Source organism: Sinocyclocheilus anshuiensis, unplaced genomic scaffold, assembly GCF_001515605.1.
Source record: "Sinocyclocheilus anshuiensis isolate Anshui unplaced genomic scaffold, SAMN03320099.WGS_v1.1 scaffold623, whole genome shotgun sequence".
Classification (NCBI taxonomy): Eukaryota; Metazoa; Chordata; class Actinopteri; order Cypriniformes; family Cyprinidae; genus Sinocyclocheilus; species Sinocyclocheilus anshuiensis.
The window spans coordinates 435,440-444,725 of record NW_015548226.1 but is presented as its reverse complement, the minus strand read 5'-3'; the positions used below and the strand labels follow the sequence as shown (position 1 = coordinate 444,725).

The window sequence follows — 9,286 nt, the reverse complement described above, 5'->3', positions numbered from 1 at the left end:
TAAAATTAGTGCTGTCAAACGATTAATCGCATCCAAAATAAACGTTTTTGTTTACATTATATATGTATGCGTACTGTGTATATTTATTACGTATATATAAATACACACACATACAGTACATATTTTGAAAATATTTACGTTTATACATTTATATATTCATATTCTTATATTTTATATTATATATAAATATATTTAATATATAAACATAACGTATTTTTCTTAAATATATGCGTGCATGCGTTTGTATTTATATATACACAATAAATATACACAGTACTTAATAAATATACAAACTTTTATTTTGGATGCGATTAATCGCGATTAGCCTTATATTTTTGTGGAAACCTTTTTTTTTTTTACATAATGTATGTGTGTGTACTGTGTATATTTACATAATAAATATACACAATACACACAAATATATTGTAAAAAAAAACACTTTTATTTTGGATGCGATTAATCGCGATTAATCATTTGACAGTACTAATTCAAATGAAGATTTCCTTAGTCCGCATCCCTCAAGCAACCAGCAGCCAATCGTCCCGTCTCATCCTGATGCACTGTGATGCGGGACGGCCCGCACTAACCAGCCGTGTGTCTGCCTCCAAATGTTTCATAAACTCCAACATACTGCAGCATGAGAGGCACTGCTGGGGAGCTTGATGGACGCTCGGGCACACGGCAGCCTTGAATTACCTGCCTGGCTACCCCGCGGCCTGCCATTTTGTGGCACTGTGTGGCAGCAGATGGTGCGAGTCACTATGCCGGTCTATATATAAACCTGCAGCAGCACGCGCGTGCAGTCTAATGGAGTCACCTATTTATTGAGAAAACGTAATAAATGTAATTAGTATTGCGATGAATCATGCTCATGCCTAGAAAACGGATAAGATGAATGTAGTTTACGAAAAAATATTGTATTAACAAAATGCTGCTCTGTATTAACACATCATGGCATGCATTGTTGTCTTACGTCATGTTTTTGGCAGGACTTGTTGTTCTCTTGTTGCCATTACATCATCTCTTAGCTCTTTTTTTTCTGATACAACCTTGCAGACAAACACTTTTCAAAGACTTTTCCTGGTGTTTGAAAACTTTAAAGGAATATCTTACCCAAAAATAATTTTGTTATATTATATTATATTATATTATATTATATTATATTATATTATATTATATTATATTATATTATATATATATATATATATATATATATATACAGTATATAATGTATTATTTAAAAAATAAATACTAATTATTTAGAAAATAAAATTATATATTTATTATACAATTATATAAATAATTTATTATAAAAAAATTCATTAAAAAATATATAATTATTATACAATTAGTAGTAGTAGTAGTAAATATAAAGTAAAAAGAACAGCCATATTCTTAAATATTTCTTCCTTAAAAATAAAAATAATAATAAAATTAATGATTAAAAAAGAACACTTCATATGGATTTAGAATTAGATAATAGAATTAGTCTATTGACACCAGATTTTTTTGGCCGAACTCTCCCTTTAACAGTGGCTGGAGGGCATGTGAGCATGTCACAATGAAGATTGCAGCCGTATGGTGGCCCGAGCTCCAGATGGAGTGTGCGCTACAAAGGAGAAGCCTGTTCTCATCAAAGGCTAATGTGAAGTTTTAATCAAACACCATCCGAACGCCAGACAAAACACTGAAAGGATGGAACGGACGGGTCAAATGCAGTTCAAACAGCCACTCAAAGGCTTCCTAAAATTGCCGCCAACTTCAAACGCACCAGCAAATCACTTTCTCCATGGCGGGATTCAGAGCCAATTTTAAGCTAATCGCATTGGGAAACCCTGCAGCTCTACCAACCATGACGAAGGTACAAAAATCACCAGAATTTGCTATGACACACAAAACAAGCTAGTGCTAGACATGCAAAGTTAGTGGAAAAATAACACGCTCAGTCACGTTTTTGCCAAATGGCTTTAGCAAAGTAAATAAGCTGATATACTGTGCAAGTCTTTTATTTTTGTTCATTTCAGTGCTGAAAAAAGCCAAATGGAAGTTCGACTTGTTTGTCGAAAGCATGGGAAAACCACATATTTAAAAGAAGCAGTCCTTATATAGTTTATATTAATCACATAAACCTAGGCTGGTTTGCTGGTCTAAGCTGGTCTAAGCCATGTGATCTCCTGGCCTGGTCAAGCATGTTTGTTAGCTGGATTTAGAGGGGTTTTTCCAGTGACAATTCTCAACTGGTCAGGCTGGGAGACCAGATTAAAGCTAAAATCAACCGACCTGTTTAGGCTGGATTAAGCAGTTTTTGTTATTTTAAATTTTTTTTCTTAACAGGGAAATCAGATTTTCATGGACCTTTTGAAGTAAGAGTCTCTCTCTCTCTCTCTCTCTCTCTCTCTCTCTCTCTCTCTCTATATATATATATATATATATATATATACTTGAAAATACAGCAATGTTTTAAAATATGTAATTGATTAGAAGTCACTATTAATTAGTTTTATATATTTTTAAATACTTGTTTTATAATTTGCTGTACATAAGCAATAATTAAAAGACAACTAATACACTGTTTAATTTGTGAATTTCCTATTAAAATATAGAATTTGTGTGTTTAAAATAAAAAATATGTAACTGATTAGAAGAGAAGTCATTATTATTTATTCACTATATTTTATATAATTTTATATATTTTTTATTTATTTGATTTATGAGTCATTTCTTTTCATAATTTTCTGTACATGAGCAATATTAATATACTCCTCAATGTTTGTATTTACAACAAAATGCACTTAAAATATTCATATTTTAAATAATGTACCTTTAGAAGTCACTATTGTTTCATTTGATTCTTTTTCATACTTTTTAGTTTAATCTATTTGATTTATAATTTTTCCTTTATAATTTGCTGAACATAAGCAATATTTCAAATACATTAATACACTGTTGAATATGTGAATTTACTATTAAAATATATAATTTGTGTATTTACAAAAAAAATAGGTAACTGATTTGAAGTCATTATGGTTTCATCACTATATTTTTATATAATTTTAAATTTTTTATTTATTTGATTTATGAGTGATTTTTATATCATTTGCTGTACATAAGACATTTTTATACTCTTCAATGTGTGCATTTACTGTAAAATAAAAGTAATTTTTTTAAATGATCTAACTGTTTAGAAGTCACTATTGTTTAATTGTATTCTATTTTATACTTTTAAGTTTAATCTATTTGATTCATAATGTTTATTTAATAATTTGCTCTACATAAGCAATATCTCAATATTAGTGATTCTAATCCCCATTTCTACAAGGCCTCAATTTTCCAATTCTCATAACTCATAATTGGGAACCAAGTATCAATGTGCGTAAAATAAAATGCTAATATGACTGTCAACTGCCCTTTAAAACATAAATGGCACTGTGGTAAAAATACACCGCAAGTCACAGATCCAATGCAGAACATCTGTACTCTTACCAGCGATGACAGTTTGAGAACATCTAAAACGACATTAATTACATTCCTGACAGCTGAATCAGCAAGTGGGATCAATGTGACATTCAAAGTTTAGCCCTCTGCAAAATTCACACACCTCTAGCATCTCACATTAGAGGCCAAGCATGAAGTGTGTCGACGGTCATGACAGGTTACCGCCCGCTGATCTTATTATGTTGTCTTCAGCTCTGGAATGACAGCGAGAGGACTTTGCTTATTCAGTCAGAAATTAATCATAATAAGACAGTCTTTGTTTCTAATTTTTTAATATTTGACTACTTCAAAACTTCTTCAAACTATGTTTCATCTGTGTTATAAGATTCATCATAAGTGTAAAGTTAAAGACTATGGTTTATTTTTATTCTGTGTGGCAAATAACCTTCTAACAGTCTTTAAAAAAAGCAATTAAAGAGACACAAAACAAAACTATATAATCTATCTTTTAAAACCAGATTATTAAAAAACACAATGCATGTTGCTTCAATCCTATCTAAACTGTTTGCTGAAGGCTTCTTCATACCTGTCTATGAAAATAAGCTGAATTCTGTGGCTTTATTAAGTTTTCTCTTTGATGCATATTAATGAGTATTTTCACTGTACGTTTCAGTTATAAAAGAGAAACTTTTTGTTGTTGAAATGTGAATAAACATCACAGCAAATGAGCCTCTCTTTTCGGCTAAGCCGTCAGTGGGAAAGTCATAAAGTGGCTTATCTCTCTGAGTTCAGAGATTTTCTCTTATGTAATTTTTGTATCTTATTGTCTTGCACATTTGCAAAGAGTCGTTCTTCGGCAAGTCCGTCGAAGCACTTAAGGTTGCTTTTATGAGTAATATACATTTTTAGCTATTTTGTAAATGAATGGTCCACTAGGCTGATTGGATCAAATCAAGGGTGGACAAACTCCTCGCCCTATTTTTCAATCTGCTTCCTCCTCTCTCTTTTTTCCTTCTATTAGAGATGGTGAAAGATTGCCTTATCTCCCTCAAAGGCATGGAAAGCCGCCTTGCGTGAAAGTGCCAGGATTCAAAATTCAAAGTAGTGATTAATGTGGTCGTCCTCCTCATAGACTGTGAAAATTAGCTCCCGGCTCTATTGAACGTGACACTGCACTCGGGAAGAATCCTCACAAACTGTAAATACGGCTTAGTCATGTGTGCTCGTCTACGAGCTCCATTCCCCTCATGGATTCAGCTGACACACCTGGGAATTTAATATTCAGTGCAGCTGAAGACTTTCAGGCAAAAGCTTCGAAATTAACACCTTGAGCCTAACACGCCTAAGAGCCAAATATGAGTAAAGGCATATTTCTTTGTTCTCAGTGAGTTCATTTGGACAATTTATGAACAGGTTCAAAAAAGAATCAGATTAATGTAAATTCCTTTCATTTTTTTTTCAAAATCAATCTTTATTCAAGAAGAATATTTAGATGAATGCTGGTGTCCATTTGTTTTGTATGTATATATTTCTATCATGACAACGCTTGGAAGATTTTAGCATGGTAATTGATTTAACAATGTTAATGTATTTGGCGCAATAGATCTGCTACGCTGCTGCTGCTGTTGGTTATTGCTGTAGTTGTAGATTATTGCTGCTGCAATTACAGGAACTTACTGCCAATGCATATGGCGATACAGTGCTGTGAGTATTTAAGACAATCTGCTGCTGCACAAATAGCTGATGAAATAAATCGTAGCAGATCTAGACAGGTGGAGCTGGGGAAGGTGGAGGGTTTCAGAGGGACTCTGAAAGCGCGGCGCAAAATGCTCAAGTGGATGCTAACCAGCCATTTAAATGTAAAGCAGCAAGCTTGTTGGCTGTGTATGCAACATGAACCAATCAGCTTGTGTGTTTAACGCTGTGAATATCATCAGTTACGCCAAAATAAAAGTTTTTCTTTACATAATATATGTGTGCGTGCTGTGTATATTTATTATGTATATATAAATGCAAACACATTCAGTATATATTTTAAATAATTTATATGTATTTACATGTATATATTTATATTCTTATTATATTATATATAAATAATGTGTTTGTATTTATATATACATAATAAATATACGCAGTGTGCACACATATATTATGTGAACAAAAACTTTTATTTTGGATGTGATTAATCGCTATTAATTGTTTGACAGCACTACTTTTTATATAATACATGTGTGTGTGTGTGTGTGTCTTTATATATACATGATAAATATACACCGTACACACACATATATTATATAAACAAAAAAACATTTTGGATGTGATTAATCGCGATTAATCGTTGCCCAGCACTATATACACATATGAACACAAAATTATGGAAAAAAATAATACAAATTTTAATAACTTTTTTGCATTTACTGTAAATATTATATTATATATAATATATATGAAGTATAGGAAAATACTTTACAACTTTTTTAGTGCTGTCAAACGATTAATCGCAATTAATCACATCCAAAATAAAAGTTTTTCTTTACATAATATATGTATGTGTACTGTATATATTTTTTATGTATATATAAATGCACACACATGCATGTATATATTTCAGAAAAATATGTTATGACACACACACACACACACACACACACACACACACACACGTTTCCCCTTGTATTTATTGCATTTGCATTTTATATATTTATCTCATATAGGGGTGACCTGCTCTGTTAGGCACTAATGTGGAAGGCACAATACAATGCAATGGTGACAAAACTATATATTTGGGGCAAAAATATCATTTTGGACTCTGCTCACATGGTACTGGTGCTTCTCTTACCTTCTGCTGTTTGTTTTTTGTTTTTTTGGATGCAATCCCAGTTGTCCACTTCCTCATATTCGTCATCATAAAGGTGATGCACCTTGAGAGAGAAGATGATTATGGGTTAATTATCACTTTATCAGAGGCAGAGACATGACGTCTTGCTATGAAGTATGACCACTAAATAGCTTCCTAATTATGATTAATCACTCTGAGATGACACACAGATTTCATATTCATTCATCCAGGTTAAGAAAGACAGTTTCAATTAGCTTTTTTAGGACAGAACCACACTTTTACTTTAACTATATATTCTGATTAAATTAACTTGGAAACTTTTGGTTCTTTTGGGAATAATGAAGAAATAGTGCTGCATGCTAAAGCCTATCACCAGTGAACAAACAATTAACTCTAAGGCCAGATATATACTCTCCTCAAATAAGCAAATTTGTGCTGTATGTAATTTTATGATCTTACTAAAGCATAAAAAATTACCATAATATATTTGCAGATATTTTGGAAACATGCTAAGCTCACATATTTGTTTCTGTGAAAAACAATGCTACAGCCAGTTATTTGGCTTTAAAATGTGTGATCTGTGTCGAAATGTCTGTTTTTGTTTTGGTCTGTGTGACTCCACCCACTGCCAATTTATCCAATAGTGTTTTGACACCCTGGGCTGCCAGTTATTGGAAAACAGTGTATTGCAGCAATGGAAGCCAGAGATCAGAGATCGCAGATTCTACCGGACCTAAAGCCTGGGCGACTATCTAAAAAACTCAATGACCAGAGACATTAAAATGCAAATAAATCGACTCATCAACTTACAACGTAAGGCTTCACGTAATCACCTTCCATTGTCTGTGCTCATTTCTGTTGCATGTCCACAATCTGGCAACCCATGTGAGCATTAAAAAAGGTCTGAACAAGAAAAAGGTCAGAATTGCAATTTCATATCTCGCAATCTTGACTTTAAAACTCTCAATTGCAAATTTATATCTCGCAATTCTGAAAAAAAAGAAGTCAGAATTGCAATTTATAAACTCATATCTGCACATAAACAACATTTGCGAGAAAAAAAAGTCAGAATTGTGAGATTTACTTTAGTCTATGGATCAGAGATATCAGAAGCATCAACGTGTTAGCACAGTTCATGTTTCAGCCATTCACGGATGTATGTGAGGTTATCTGACTTGTTTCCTATCGATTACGGCACTCTAAATCCCAAGAGAGGATCTTAAGCATGTGAACTCTTCAATAATGAGTCAAGCTAATGAAGCAGACAGGGAGGCATGATGTTTGTGTTGTCTGAGCTAATTAGTTACCTGTTGCCTATGCCGTTAGCAGCAGTAGCCTCCACAAGTACAGTTTTACAATTTCTAAAGGAAATGTCAGTGGTGTTTGCCACGCAAAAAGTTGCCAACCAGAATACTCGTGTTGTGAGCGGCTGGTTGAGCGTTGCTATGTGGTTGCTATCAAGTTGCTAAGGTGTTCCAAATGGTTTTCATGGAGTTGCTATGAAAATGTTCTTCTGAGTGTATATTAATGTGTTACTATGCAGTTGCTAAGGTGTTCAAAATGGTTTCCATGGCGTTGCTGTGAAAACGTTTTTCTGAGTGTTTATTAGGGTGTTGCTATGCAGTTACTAAGGTGTTCCAAATGGTTTCCATGGCATTGCTATGAAAACATTGTTCTGAGTGTTTATTAGGGTGTTGCTATGCAGTTACTAAGGTGTTCCAAATGGTTTCCATGGCATTGCTATGAAAACATTGTTCTGAGTGTTTATTAGGGTGTTGCTATGCAGTTGCTAAGGTGTTCCAAATGGTTTTCATGGCATTGCTATGAAAACATTGTTCTGAGTGTTTATTAGGGTGTTGCTATGCAGTTGCTAAGGTGTTCCAAATGGTTTTCATGGCATTGCTATGAAAACATTGTTCTGAGTGTTTATTAGGGTGTTGCTATGCAGTTGCTAAGGTGTTCTAAATGGTTTTCATGGCATTGCTATATGGTTGCTAAGGTGCTGAGTGTCTATTAGGGTGTTGCTATGCAGTTGCTAGGGTGTTCAAAATGGTTTCCGTGGCATTAAAGTCTTCAGAATGTGTTCATGCTATTTCTATGTGGTTACTAAGGTGTTCTAAATGTTTATTAGGGCGTTGCTATGCAGTTGCTAAGGTGTTCTAAACATTTCTGGGTTTTCTGGGTGCTGTTCTGCGGTCACTAATGCATTTTCATGTAATTAATACGTTTATCTGAGTGTTTTTAGGACAATTACTAAGCAGTTGCTAAGGTGTTATGAATGTTTTTTAGAGCATTGTTATGTGGTTGCTAAGGTGTTCTGAGTTTTTTTAGGGTGTTGATATGCAGGTGCTAGAGTGTTCTAGTGGGTTCCAAGTCAAAGAATCTCCATGACATTTTTGTTACTATAACTCGGTCCCTCCTCCAATGAAAGTATGTGTTTTTTTTTTTTAATCCGTCAAGTAAAAAATCATCAGGTGTCATTCGTGTCCATAACCACAAGGGGCACCATCAGGATTTACTCTTGGGTTACAGAAACCAGATCAAGCACCAGCCTAAAAATTCACAAAATATTTCTTAATATAATGCAATATTCAGGAAGCCAAACACGCAGACTATATGATATGAACTTAGCATGGCTCCAAAAATCTGTTTACGACAGCATCATTAATTTGTGGAACTTGTTATCTCAGTCACATATGGTTGGAGCCGAGACACACTCAAATGCGCACTCAAACAAGCCTATATGCACATATATTATGCAAAATAAAGGAAGAACAAAGTAAACAGACACTATAGGTGACAGGAAGGACTTCATTAGGGAGGGATTTCTGCTGAGCTGACAGAGACACCCTGCTCTCTCTCATTCTCTCTCTCGCTGTTTTAAACACACACACACACACACACACACTCTTATGCTTCCACACATATAGGTCTTTAAAGCATTTAAAAGCAGGACACTCTAATAAAATGTTTTAATGATGGCCAAAAAGTCTCGCTGACTAAGTAGGCAGA

General features: G+C 33.8%; 1 protein-coding gene across 1 annotated transcript in view; it reads right to left on the bottom strand.

Moving 5' to 3' along the window:
* Positions 1–6,336, bottom strand: part of epha8 (eph receptor A8) — a 108,221-nt gene extending 101,885 nt beyond the window's left edge. Inside the window, exon 1 of the mRNA XM_016441424.1 lies at positions 6,275–6,336. The gene's annotated coding sequence lies outside the window, so the exon portion shown is untranslated. The remainder of the gene's footprint in view (positions 1–6,274) is intronic.
* Between the last annotated feature and the right edge of the window lie 2,950 nt (positions 6,337–9,286).